Source organism: Lissotriton vulgaris, chromosome 1_1, assembly GCF_964263255.1.
Source record: "Lissotriton vulgaris chromosome 1_1, aLisVul1.2, whole genome shotgun sequence".
Classification (NCBI taxonomy): domain Eukaryota; kingdom Metazoa; phylum Chordata; class Amphibia; order Caudata; family Salamandridae; genus Lissotriton; species Lissotriton vulgaris.
Window position 1 is genome coordinate 1,546,137,549 of NC_141685.1, and position 13,977 is coordinate 1,546,151,525.

At 43.6% G+C, this 13,977-nt stretch overlaps 1 protein-coding gene across 1 annotated transcript in view; it reads right to left on the reverse strand.

Annotated features, from left to right (window-relative positions):
* Positions 1-13,977, reverse strand: part of CEP290 (centrosomal protein 290) — a 1,386,965-nt gene that overhangs the window by 1,337,849 nt on the left and 35,139 nt on the right. The gene's annotated exons all lie outside the window — the stretch shown is intronic.

The following is a 13,977-nucleotide window of genomic DNA, read 5'->3' on the forward strand; positions in this document are numbered from 1 at the left end:
ATCATCCAAAACGTCGAACTCATGACTGAGGTCTGCACTGAGGTAAACTCTGCACTAAAATCTAACAGGAGTTTGGAAGGCTTTGGAAGGTCCTAGTCCAGATGCTCCTGAAGCGATAAGGTGAATGTTACTTATCCAGTAAGCATCGGTTTGTGGCATGCAGTGGTGTAGATTTACATGCTTACATAAGTATGCAATCTAGTGTTGGGCTCAGAAGTGTGCAAGTTGTTTTTCTTGGAGGAAGTTCTTCGAGTCACAAGTTATAGTGACTCCTCCTCTTACTTGCATTGCGCATGGACATCAACTTCATTGTTAGATTGTTTTCTGTTTTCTGATGGAGTGAAAGGATAGAGTATGAAGTAGAGATGACCATGTAGTGAATGTATGATATATGTATATAAATGCAAAGAGCAAAGTCACCGGGGAGGAGGGTGGGCGCAAGTGAATCTACAGCACTACATGCCACAAAGAGATGCTTACTGGTTAAGTAACATTCACCGTTTGATGGCATGTGTGGCTGGAGATACCCATGCTTAACATAGACTAAAAAGCAGTACTCCCTGAAAGCTGTGATTAACTTGTGCTTGGTGCATTTGTTTGAAGTAAAGTATGTAATACTGCTTGACCAACATTTGCTTGTTGTCTTGCAATAACATCTACACAATAATGTTTTCTATATGTATGTGGAGTAGTCCATGTAGCTGGTTTACATATGTCAGCTATGGGAATATTTCCTATACATGCCATTGAAGCCCCTTTTTTGTGTGCAGAATGGGCTCTTGGTGGAATAGGTAGTGTTCCCTTAGCTTTAGCATAACATGTTTGGATACATTTAACTATCCAACGTGCAATATCCGATTTAGAAGTTGCGTTACGCTTATGTGGTACAGTTGTGTTTTACGAAAAGATTGTATTCGATCTATATAGAACAATAATGCTCTTTTGAGATATAATGTATGTAACGCTCTTTCAGCTACTGATTCTGGTTAAGGGAAGAATACAGGTAACTTTATGGATTGTGCCATGTGAAAATGCCATATTCATTTCGGTAAGAATTTAGGGTTAGTTCTTAAAACCACTTTATCTCTATGTACTTGAAAGAATGGTTCTTTTAATGTCAATGTTTGAATTTCTCCTATTCTTCTGAGTGAGGTAACTGCAAATAGAAAAGCAAGTTTCCATGATAGAAACTGCAATTGGCATGTACGTACTAGTTCAAATGTTGGACCCATTAACCTAGATAGTACAATATGTAAATTCCACATTGGCGTAGGTGGTGCTCAATGGGAAATAACTCTTCCAAGTCCTTTTAAAAAGGCTTTTAATTCCAGTAATTCTAAATAAAGAAGTCTGTTCTCTATTATGAAGATATTCAGCTAGGGCTGTTTTGATGTATTTTAATAGAAGAGAACGCCAAACCTGCATTTTTAAGTGAAGCACGTAACCTATACTGTTTTGAGGTGATGCTGATGTAGAATTAATGACTTTTGAATGATAGTGGTAGACAAAATGTTTCCACTTTGCTGCATAGCATGCTCCTGTTGTGGGTCTTCTTCCCTCTTTTAGGATATCCATAGATTATTTTGGTAAGTTTAGATATCCAAATTCTAAGACTTTAGGAGTCAAATCGCAAGATTGAGGGATCAGAGATTTAGATGCAGTATTGCTCCTTTGTTCTGTGTGAGAAGATCTTGTCTGTTGGGTAATATTTGATGTGGTACTATCGACATCTCCAAAAGTGTTGCGTACCATGGTTGTTTGGCCCATGTTGGAGCGATTAACATCAGTGTGAGGTATCTCTGTTTCAGTTTGCGAATGACAAATGGAAGCAGGGGGAGAGGTGGAAAAGCATAATCAAACATCAATGACTAATTGATCCATAGTGCATTGCCCCTGGATTGTGGATGATGGAATCTGGAGGCGAAGTTTTGGCATTTTGCGTTTTGTGGTGTTGCAAATAGATTTATGTCCGGTTGTCACCATTGATTGAAGAATGGGTTTTGAACTGGTTCCTTTATTACCCACTCGTGGACCTGTTGCCAAGTTCTACTGAGAAGATCCCCCAAGTGATTGCATACTCCTGATATGTACTCTGCGAGCAACTGAATGTTGTGCTGCAGAGCAACCTTCCAGATCTTTTGTGCTAACAGAGACAATTGTGAACATTTTGTCACTCCTTGATTTGAAGATATACATGGTTGTCATGTTGTCTGTTTTGATCAAAACGGCTGTGCCCTTTAAGTGAGGAAGGAATGCTTTAATCGCCGGATGAACTGCTAAGAGTTCTACTTGATTGATGTGCAGAAGAGACCGACTGTGTGTCCAGTGCCCTTGCACAGTTATGTCATGTAAAGATGCTCCACAACCTATCATTGATGCCTCCGTTTTAATGGTTAATTGCGGAATTGGGTCTATAAAAGGCCATCCCTGTACTAATTTGTTAGAGTTCCACCTTTGTAGAGATTGGCAAATTGGAAGGCCTGTCAACACTAGATTGTCTAAATGACCTTCTGCTTGAGACCATTGTTGCGTCAGGCGTTGTTGAGAGGAGCCATATTTAGTCTGGCATGAGGTACTATGGCTGTGCATGAGGCCATAGTTCCTAGGAGATGTGTAACTGTACTCACAGATATTTGTTTTTGAGGCTGAAATAGTGGCACCAGATTTTTAAAAGTCTGAATTCTGGCTGCATTTGGGTAAGCTACTCCTGTTTGACAATTTAGGATTGCTACCAAGTAACGTTGCATTTGTAGTGGTTGTAGGTGTGATTTTACTGCATTTACTGTGAAACCTAGTTTGTGCAGTAAATTGATTGTTGTCAAAGTGCTCTGCAAACATGTATGATTTGTTTTACTTTTGAGATATGGAAATACGTGTATTGTCTCCTTAATTGGGCTTGTACTACTGCCAGGCGTTTGGTAAATATTCTGGGGGCTGTGGTCACCCCGAACAGTAGCACTTTGAACTGAAAGTGCTGTCAATGGAAGGGAAATCTAAGAATGCTGGATGAATTGGAATATGGAAATATGCATCCTTTATAGCCAGTGCTATCATGAAATCTCCATTTTGGAGAAGTGGGATTATATCCTGAAGAGTGACCATATGAACATTTTCTGATAAGATATGTCTGTTTAGAAGTCTGTGCTCTAACATGGGTCTTAGATTGCCGTCTTTTTTTGCGAATTAGAAACTAAAGGAAGTAAAACCCCTTTCCCTGTTGTTTTTATTGACACAGATTATATTGCTCCTTTTTTAATAGAGCTTGATTTTCTTCTTTTAACAGTTTTTGCTGTTGTGTAGACATTTTGTGAAAATGAGGTGGTATATTTGGAGGAGTTGACGTTAGCTCCAGACAATAACTATTTTGGATGACATCCAACACCCATTGATCTGATGTGATGTTTACCCATTGTAGAAAGAACTGTTGTAGTCTTCCCCCCACAGGTGTTATATAATCGGGGGAATTGTAGTTGAGTCACTGGTTGTTTGTAGGAGAGGAAGTGTTTGTGTTAAAACCTCCTCTACTTCGAACATGTGATTATTCCCTCTGTAAGATCCTCTATAATATCCTCCTTGGGGACTTGTTTGAGTTTCACTTTTGTTAAATGGGGTGGATATAGCTGTGGGGGTGGTTTTAGATACACCGCAATATGTAGAGCTGTGTTTGTAGTGCTCCCATTGATTTTGCGGTCTCATTGTATTTTTTTCTAGTAAAGTGTCCGCTTGTGGACCAAAAAAGTGTTCACCATCAAAAGGAAGACCTATAATATTTTGTTGCACTTCTGGTTTCAAACCAGATAACCTTAGCCATGAATGTCTTCTTAGCATAAGGCTAGTATAGATTTCCCTAGTTGCTGCATAAGCAGCATCAAGAGCACATCTTATGTTTTTTTTCCCATAGCTGCTGTTTCAGCTGCATCAAGAGCGCGTCTTATGGTTGTATTTGATGTGAGTTTACCCTCTGATGTAATTTGGTATACTGGTTTTTTGTATTGTGCTGGGAGATGTTGTAAAATATCTTTCATCTTGTCTCAGTGTGACCAGTCATACCTTGATAACAGACATATAGAGTTAGCAATTTTCCAGTGCAGGGGTGTGGGATTTAATCATCTATATACTTGTCCATGGGGCAGGTTGCTTCAAAACTCTACTTTGCCTGTAACAAAATCCACTTGTCCCTTTGGTGCCATTTAGTGGGGTGACAAATTATGGCAGCAATCTCATTATATAAGAGCTCTGATATAGCCCCTCTGATTATGCCAGGGCTCATACCATAGTAGTGTTTGAATACTTGCAATCCCCTCATGTTGCCACGTTTCTGCAGATCTACATACTGGGGTTGAAGGTAGTGGTAAGAATAGTCCAGGGTTAGAATGCCCTTTTGAGTCTGAGCAAACCTACTAACTTGCATGTTTTAAGGGCTTTTAACAACGCTTCTCCAATCTTTCCCCATACTGAGAAATGTTGGAAATTTACTCCTGACAATGGCAGATGTAAACCTTCTTCCAGAATTGGGAAAAAAGTGGTTGGAAGGAAAGTGAACTTGCAACACTCAGATTTTCACATGAGCAAATATACACACTCATATTTGCTCATGCTAAAATTGAGTTGTAAATGGGGGGCATTTCTAAACTCACCTGCAGTAGTGGGGGGCCGTGAGGGGAACAGCCGGGCAATCCCTTCACTATTCCAGCCGTGAGGGGAACGGCAACTGAGCAACGGAGACACAGGGACTCTCCTGGGACTCTCCTGGCCAAGGCGGGCAGTCAAATCCTACATTTCCCAGCAGCCCCGGGTCCTGGCGCGCTCGTGACGCTCCCGCTGCGCCTGGAGGCGCCTCAAGACCGCGGAGCGCCGAGCGGGCCTGGGGGCATTTCTAAACTCACCTGCAGTGGTGGGGAGCCGTGAGGGGAACGGCCGGGCAATCCCTTCACTATTCCAGCCGTGAGGGGAACGGCAAAGGCAACGGAGCAACGAAGACACAGGGACTCTCCTGGGACTCTCCTGGCCAAGGCGGGCAGTCAAATCCTACAATTCCCAGCAGCCCCGGGTCCCTGGCGCGCTCGTGACGCTCCCGCTGCGCCTGGAGGCGCCTCAAGACCGTGGAGCGCCGAGCGGGCCTGGGGGCATTTCTAAACTCACCTGCAGTGGTGGGGAGCCGTGAGGGGAACGGCCGGGCAATCCCTTCACTCTTCCAGCCGTGAGGGGAACGGCAAAGGCAACGGAGCAACGGAGACACAGGGACTCTCCTGGGACTCTCCTGGCCAAGGCGGGCAGTCAAATCCTACATTTCCCAGCAGCCCCGGGTCCTGGCGCGCTCGTGACGCTCCCGCTGCGCCTGGAGGCGCCTCAAGACCGCGGAGCGCCGAGCGGGCCTGGGGGCATTTCTAAACTCACCTGCAGTGGTGGGGAGCCGTGAGGGGAACGGCCGGGCAATCCCTTCACTATTCCAGCCGTGAGGGGAACGGCAAAGGCAACGGAGCAACGGAGACACAGGGACTCTCCTGGGACTCTCCTGGCCAAGGCGGGCAGTCAAATCCTACATTTCCCAGCAGCCCCGGGTCCTGGCGCGCTCGTGACGCTCCCGCTGCGCCTGGAGGCGCCTCAAGTCCGCGGAACACCTCCCGCCCCGCGGGACGCGCGCGGGACGGCGCCGGGCTAAGCCCGGGCAAAGGGCGGGCCCTCTGTGGCCCTCAGAGGCACAAGGAGGACGGGACGGGCCACCACACTTGGCTCCATCATAGGAGGAGGTACAGTCAGGTTCTATCCTTCCAATCTCTACCGCTTTGAACTGTTTACTGTTGTCTTCGGGATCCTGTCTCCCAACTACTATGTCCATCTGGGAAGAGCTGAATGCCCTGTGTGTCACAAACTATGTCCCGGATGTATCAACCCCCCCCCATAGTGGCCAGAGACACTGTTCAAGCAATCTGCACTCCCCCAGGCATCCCCCGAAACAACCCTCTCTCAAATCAATATCTGCAGCCCCTCTTTATCCGCCCCCAACCCAGCGTTATTAACGTTGGATAAGGCTGAGACTCGACCAAATGACTCTGTATCCCCTCTTCAATCGACCCTACTGGCCCAAATCGAGCGACTGCTAAACACTGCTCTATCACCACTGGTTGCAAAAATCAATGATTTGGGGGACAGGCTGACCAGGATCGAAAAAACTGTAATAAGGTCCTATCCACTAACTGGAAACACTGCTATACCCACACGCTCTACCCTCACTAACACCCATGAAAGGCCTATGAACAATGCTCCCAGGATACTTCAAACTTGTGACTCCCCTTTTACACCACCCATTCTAAGTGGTTGCAATGCTACTCTTAATCCCGAACATGCCCCTCACAGAGTTCCTATGATCTCTCTAGAAAGAAGGCATCGAATTGATCTACCCCCCGAAGCCGCCCCATACGTCACCGTTCTCTCTGGGGTCCCTGCACTCAGTCCGGGCAAACGTGAACTACACCAGGACCTACTGAATAAAGCCATCTTTTGGCTCAAAAACAATAGACCGTTACCATCTGCGTTAGATGGCGGGATACTGAGCGTCAGGAGGGTGGGGTGGCTTGGTCCTCTGCCCAAAGATGTTCCGGGGGACTTGATTTGAATTAAATTTAAATACAGGAACATTGCCCCCTATTTACGATCTACCCAGCCCAAAGTTGGAGATGGCTCCATCTGTATTTGGGACCTGCATGACTTTTACCCTGGTCCCCGAGCACCGAATCACCATAACACCTGGTGAAAAAGAGGGACTCTGTGTATCTTGGGTTATTATTTTGAATAGTTGACTTGCTAAACTGTTTTAGTTTGTTTTAAATGGTCTGTTTTCTTTTAATTATGAAATGATTTGTTGAGTTATTTTTGCATGTATGTATTTCTTTCTGCTGCTTTTATGGTTTTAAATTCAAAAGCCGAATAAAGCTTACTCGATTGATTGATTGAGTTGTAAAATATTTTCTGGGAGTACTATTTCTTGTCATACTTCTGTAAATTCTTGTGAATTCACGAAATCTGTATAGCTGCACTTAATGCAAGGACATATACCATGGGGTGCACTTTTGAGACTTTCTTTAATAATAGGGCCCCTAATTTGGTCTGGTGTTGACCGTGGCCTTTTCTGTTAGTTAAAATTCTGTCTCTCTCTCTGTATCGGCTGGCTTCACTGTGAGTGACAGTATTCTGCTCTTTTACTAGGAGAAAGTAGTTTTGTTCAGTGCCAACAACTACTGTGGCAGTGTGTGTTTTCTGAGACCAAAAACAATGTTTGCTTTTCTCAAGGTTTATTATATTGGTGAGGGCCCGGCAGCTCCCACACCAATAAGGTTTTACAAAAACCATGCCAAAACAATTTACACATTGACAAAACTAAAAAGTTGACCACCAATTTCAGACCTACTGGGATTGCCAATGCAAGTTTAATTTTGTTTCCCATAATCTTATTTAAACGGGCTACACTGATTTTCCATTATAAATATTTTGGGGAAATACTGGCATGCATCAACACATGTTACTAAATGATGCTGCAAACAAATGGTACCTGGAATTTTACAGTAGTTTAGCTAAATGTTCTTTTCCTGCTTTCATTTTTTATGAACATTTTATTTTGAAAGCAAAGAATCATCAGTCTTGCTTTCAAGCTTCTGCAAATATCTGCCTCAAATCAGAGAGCATTCTGGGAGTATTATACATAGCCTCCTATTGCTAAACTTTGAAAAAGTGTGTGCACATTTTTATACTGGAACCACTGTCAGTAGTGCAGTCGGAGTTTACAACATTTACTTAGAGCGCTCACCCTAATAATAAAGGCTTTCAGTCAATGAACCATAAATACAAGTTTGAACAGCATAAACATATTACCTTAAATGCAGACAGTGCCCTTTCCTGATCCATAATGTGGTACTGCAAATTGGCAACCACAGGGTTTGTGCTGCAGAGGATTAGGCCTACATGTCCCAAGGACAAAACACACATGAAAACGTGTTGCCCTTGACCCCAAACAATATGGCCTGGGCATCGGGCTATAGGAATTCCACATCCCTGCCAGTGATTAGAAGGTTGTGGTACAACCCTTTTCCTTCTTGCGCCTATAAGTTTGCTCTCTTTAGCTAATGGTGGAGCATCACCAGTTGCTTGAGAGTTTACTCTTTTACGTGCTTTTGCAGCTTACATCTGATTCCTAATGTATGTTTGTCCACTCTTGGAGTAGTAATTCAGTAGTATGTCTAAGCACACCCTTTTACAATGGTAAATATTTGATTGATTTTTGTGTGGGGGGGGAAGAGTTTCAAATAAAAAGTCATCCTCTATTTCCTCAGTATGCAAGGTACCTTATGAAAATAAATGTGCTGCTCTTTCTAGAAGGTCATAATATGTAGTGGTAGCACCTGGTGAAGAGGGTTTAGCGAGGTAAAGGTCTGGATCAGTGTCATCAGGCTGGTCTCTGTCAAATGTATCGCAAACATCTTGTAGGAGTAGTGTGTGTTGATCATCATCATCATCATCACCCTCATCTCCTGTAAATGAGTGTATTGACCCTTCTGAGTGTATATCCTCATTGTCTGGAGACTGTTGGGGTGAAGGTGTATGTTGTATTGGAGGAGGAGTAATCCTAAGTGGAGTGGTGGCTTTATCCTCCTGTTTTCTTTTTTTTGACGGAATTACATTTTGTTGAGGAGGTCTGGTAAGTGTTCTCCCTGTAGCTGGATGAATTACTAGATGTTTTTGTTTATTGTCCAATTGCTGTTGCAATTTTTCAAAATCTGGTTGAACCTCCTCTGAAGAATCATCAACTGTACGTTTTCTAGACTATTCTGTCTCCTGTTTGTCTAGGTGACAAGTGTTTTGGATCAGAGGCTTTAGATTTAGAGCTAGAGTCCAAGTGTTTTTTCAGATATGAAGGTTTCAGTACCGAAGGTGTGGATCTGTCTGCTCTGGATGTTTTCAGCTCCGAAGATTTTTGGGTCGATAGACTTTGACTGTCTTTTCTGAGCTTAGCCAAGTCAAACCTTTCCGTGATCAGTCACTTGTGCCGACCATGGCCCAAAGGCAGTTGGGGCCCAACAGCAGACTTCTGTACCTTGGGTGCAAAGTTTTGGGGCAGTTTACTCCTGGTTTGTTGCCCAGGTGTAAGGGTTTCTGCATTGGAGTTGGAGCTTTGTTCTTGGGAGAAAGTACACTCATCTGCAGCTGAAGGATGTGCCTCCATTTCTGTTTCCGATTCCTCTGAAAATGTCTGGTGTATCATCGATGCTGCGTCACAACATTTGATTTCTTCTTGCTTTACGGTCTGATAGAGGTTTCTTTGACCTGAAGGATTTACAGGCCTCGCAGTTCTGTTCTTGAGGATCCGGTGGGAGGCAGGAATTACACACTTTGTGTAAATTAGTATGAGGCAATTTTGTACAACAGGAAGGGCAGAATTTAAAAGGTGTCTGTTCCATACCATTTATAATTTTCTGTATAAGAAAAAACGTTGAAGAGAATTTCCACCCGAAGAGTGAAGGCCGGAAAGACCGAAATAGAATCGAATCCCTTCTTATACGATTTAAGGTGTACAAAATATTGAATCTCGATTTATAACAATACCGACAGCAATACAAAAGAATCCTATTGACGGTGTCGACCGGAGCAGAGGAACACACGGCAGAACCAGATCGTGGAAAAAAACAATCGAGTCAATGACCATGTGCAATGCAGGTAAGAGGAAGATTCACTATAGCTCGTTACTCCTAGGACTTTTTCCAAGAAAAACAACTTTCACACTTCCGAGTCCAACACTAGATGGCAGATTTATGCTAAGCATGTGTATCTACAGCCACACATGCCATCAATCATCTGTCTTCTTTGTCCACCTGGAGGTCTACAGTAAGAAAAAGGGGAACCACCATGGGAGTGCCCAGAGTACAACTAGTCATGATGAGACAGAGACCGAAAAGATTGAAAATGGGTAGGAACAAGAAGACAGATTCTTTTCCTAACAATGTCTTGGGGGACATGAATTGCATGTGACTTGGTTCTCCAACACATAACCAAAAATTGTTATCTGCTACACACCTCAGTGCAACGGCCCATAGGTGCTACTCCCATAAAGCAAGACTAGCTCAAACCAAGAGGGGATCTTTCACTTCCAGAAAAAGAGCTTGGAAAAACTTGATGGTGCAGTGGAGTCTCTGGGTCATAAAGAGATTTGGTCCTGAATGGTCCTCGGTTCCCTAGCGATTAACATTCATTTCTGGGACTTCAACAAATTAATCTGGATGAAGCTATGCCTCTTGCACCAAGGTAAAGCAGGCTTGCAAGCAGGAATTTTCCACTTACACAGATTCACTCATACAAGTTGGAAAATCATTTCTTTACTACCGGTTAGACCTCGTATCTCAAGCACAATACCAAGACCATACTACATCAGTAAGGGGTATAGGAGGTGTGCTGTCCCATACTACCCTGTGATTGGTCAACCGGTAGGGAGGGAGGTTTTTAAGCCTCCTGAGCAGTAATGGCGGCGCTTGGCTTTCCTTTCCTGCCCTCCTTCGTGCCGTTTTGGAATCTTTCCTGTTTCCTTGCTACTGCCGAGTCAAGCCCCGTCCTTTCCAGCTGAGGCTCCCGTGTCTGTATTCGAATGCGGTGAACCCGGATTTACGAGAGCAACAGCCTTGATACTGTAAACTTGTGGATTATTCCGACACTTTCCCTGTGTGCCGGTATTTCTGAAACCATGTTTCCCCATAAAACGCTATCCTGACTAAAGTACATCGTGCCTCCAAATCTCATCCAACTACGTGCACTTTATCTTTTTCGTGGTAACCTACATCGCGCTCCCGTGGGGTAACGGGCTCACGCGATTCTTTTTTGTTTTTGTTTATTTATTCATTTTGAAAAAACTTTATTGCCAGCTAAACTTTTCTCAGCACCGTCTTTACAGCGCTGCCACGCCTGGATTCTTGAAACGCTCACTGTGAGTGCATCATAGCGCTACCACGTCTTCACAGCACTGCCACGCCTGGATTCTTGCAACACTCATAGCGTGTGTATCACACCGCTGCCACTCCTGGATTCTTGAAACGCTCATAGCGTGTTTATCACAGTGCTGCCACCCCTGGATTCTTTAAATGCTCACAGCGTGTGTGGGACAGTTTAGGTTCATTCACGCTGCTGGTGCAAATCACCTTTGGAACCTTAATAAACTCGAACTTTGGAGTTATTCTCTGTTTGTTTGTTATGTAGAAAGACGGAATCTTTCCTTGCTGTTGGTGACGTTAACCTGAAGCCTTATTTTACGAGACCAAGACATTCAGCACACTGTAGGGGGTGGAGAGTACTGCATATAAATTAATGTTAATACCCTTGTGTTTTTTTTGTTCTTTCTCCCATTGTAGTTCCTGTACACACGTTTCTGACGGAGTCTACCCACCCTTCCTGTCTGAGACTCTCCAGTTACGGCCATATTGTCCTTGGTCTCTTCATTTTCTAGAGTTGTTATTTCCTCACTGGTGTGTTCTTTGTAACGCAGAGAGGGAAATACCTTTGGAAAACGCTGAGGCATTGACTTCGCTCCTGGGGTTATTGGATTACTGCTTGGTCACTTTGAGCGCCCGACACTACCTCGATGCCAGCAAGGGAACTGTTGGCTGTGGTCGATGACCAAACCCCTGAATACAACTCTAAACTTGTCTTCTCAACGATGAAGTAAAAAACCCTTACTCAGACAACCAAGCACTTTTAAATGGACCTTGTACTAAATGCAGCACATAGAAGTAGTGAGCACTATAGGGCTGTTCCCCAAGCAGGAAATGCAGAGATGATCCAGGTCAGCTGCTACAAACTCTAAGAGATTCTATATGCAAGGTTTGAAGTCAGAAGGTTGCAGCATAAGCTACTTTAGCTATAAAAAGAAGATGAAGTGAAAATAACTACAAGGAAGATCAAAACATTCAGAGTGTTAATCAGGTCAAAGTCACTGAATTAGAAATTCAAGGAGTGTTGGCCATTCATAGCATGTGTGGGGCTAAAAATAGGAACAAACAGCAACACACGCAGTAAAGGAGGTGTGCTGTGTACAAGTGCATGTTACAGGCACACAAAATCTTTCAATTAACATCTACTGTGGTACCTTCACATTCTGTCACTAGGTAACTGTGTTAACCTGATATGACCCCCCCCCCCGCCTCCCATTAAAGTATGTATGAAGACCTTGAATGGTAAACTCTTCGTGTTGGTGTTTACCCATGTTACAATAAGCCAATGCTACTCTTTATGTATTTTAGACAGATGGAGCCATCCTGGAAGCCAGTCTAAAGAGACCATAGCCTTGGAAGAATTATGACACTTGTTCATGGTCAAGTAGTAGAGACTGAGAGAATGGGTGTATGTAATATGCTTTGATTCCCCAAGTAATATTTGTTTGCCTATTGTGCAAATAGCCATCTTGCTGAATTCCAGTACTAGGTTGTTTTCTGGCTTCCCAGTCGGAAACCCAATTCAGAGGTTTACTAGGCCTGTCTTCATCGTATGTACCTTGGCTTTGTGCTCCATGTTCTCAAACTTGCAGAGGTTCTCCAAGCAAACACAGGGAGTAGGAAAATGTGTTACTGACTGTGCTATCAGTGGACATGGGTTCCATGATGGTGATGATCAAAAGGTAGATTGGCGGTATACAAGATTTTCAAACTGAGCAACGTTGGATAACCTGAGGACGTATGGCTTGCTGTGGTGGGGCTTTAAGAATGCCCAGAAGTAGAGGGTATTTAAACTGCTGTATGGAAATGCTAATAAGGATATGCCAAGTTGGAGCACCCAGAAAATGGTGGCATGGAACGCAAGACAGTGTTTGAGTGCAACAGCCAGATTTGACTCTCATTGTGGATAGTGTCGGAAAGTCAACACTTGTTTTACCAATTCTCAAAATTCCGGTTGCCAAAGACATGTGAGATAGACTATTGAGCCATTACTAAACTATGTCACAGAGACGTGGGAAGAAGGGTAGAAGGATTTCTTCAAACCCATGTTTTCCTTCATGTGAAGCGGTTAGTTTTAGAAAAGTACAAGTATTCCAATGGTGTGAAATTTCATGTAAAGCACTACACAGTGGCATATATGCAAGCTTGAGCAAGGGGCAACAATGTTTGTCAGAATCTCAATCCCTATGCTTCTTATCGGTCGGTGAGTAAGACACACAGATCAGAGAGAATGAAGGGAGAGAGTCACACAAGTGCAACTAGCCTGCTTCTTTGAATGGGCAAGAAGGTAGACGGGCTCAGCAGGGATTTGGGTCTGGGGATGAGAGATCCATTGCGTTCCCCTGGAGGTCATAGCCTTACTCCACCACCCTGTGTTTTTTTACCCACAAAGGTAATTTCCTCTGAAAAATGCTGGAATCAAAAAGGTGCAAAAAGCAATTTCCAGAGGAGTTTAAGTGGTTAACTGCACACCTTCTTGATTCTTCAACTATTGTGTGCTTTACAGATTTTACAAATAGCTTCAAAAAGAAATTTCCTTCCCTACAATATGTTACAACAACCCTAAAATGTACTGCCTACATGTTAAAACGTGCTCAAGGAAATATATACTGCTTGTGCACCAACATCCAGTAACTGATTGGTCTTTCACTTTATTGTATTCCTGACTACCTTGTGGGAGAACTATGATATACCAATATTGCATATGATTTTGCTTGCCGTGGACATTTCAGAGGGTTTATGGTCTGATATCCCATGCTAAGGACACAAACCGTCATTTATTTTGTGAGGCAACTGAGGTACTAATCAATCGCATTGCTAAATATGGATTCTCAGGAGGTTTCATAAACTTCTGCCTAGAGAATATTAGTAAGATAGGAGACATGGACAAAGAGTTGGAGGCCTGCAAGGGACAGCAGACTTCTATCTCTGCATTCAGATTCATTCCAAGTGGAGAATCACCCAGGTCGCTTAAAGGAACACAGACTGTGTTAGAAAAAGAAATTCACTC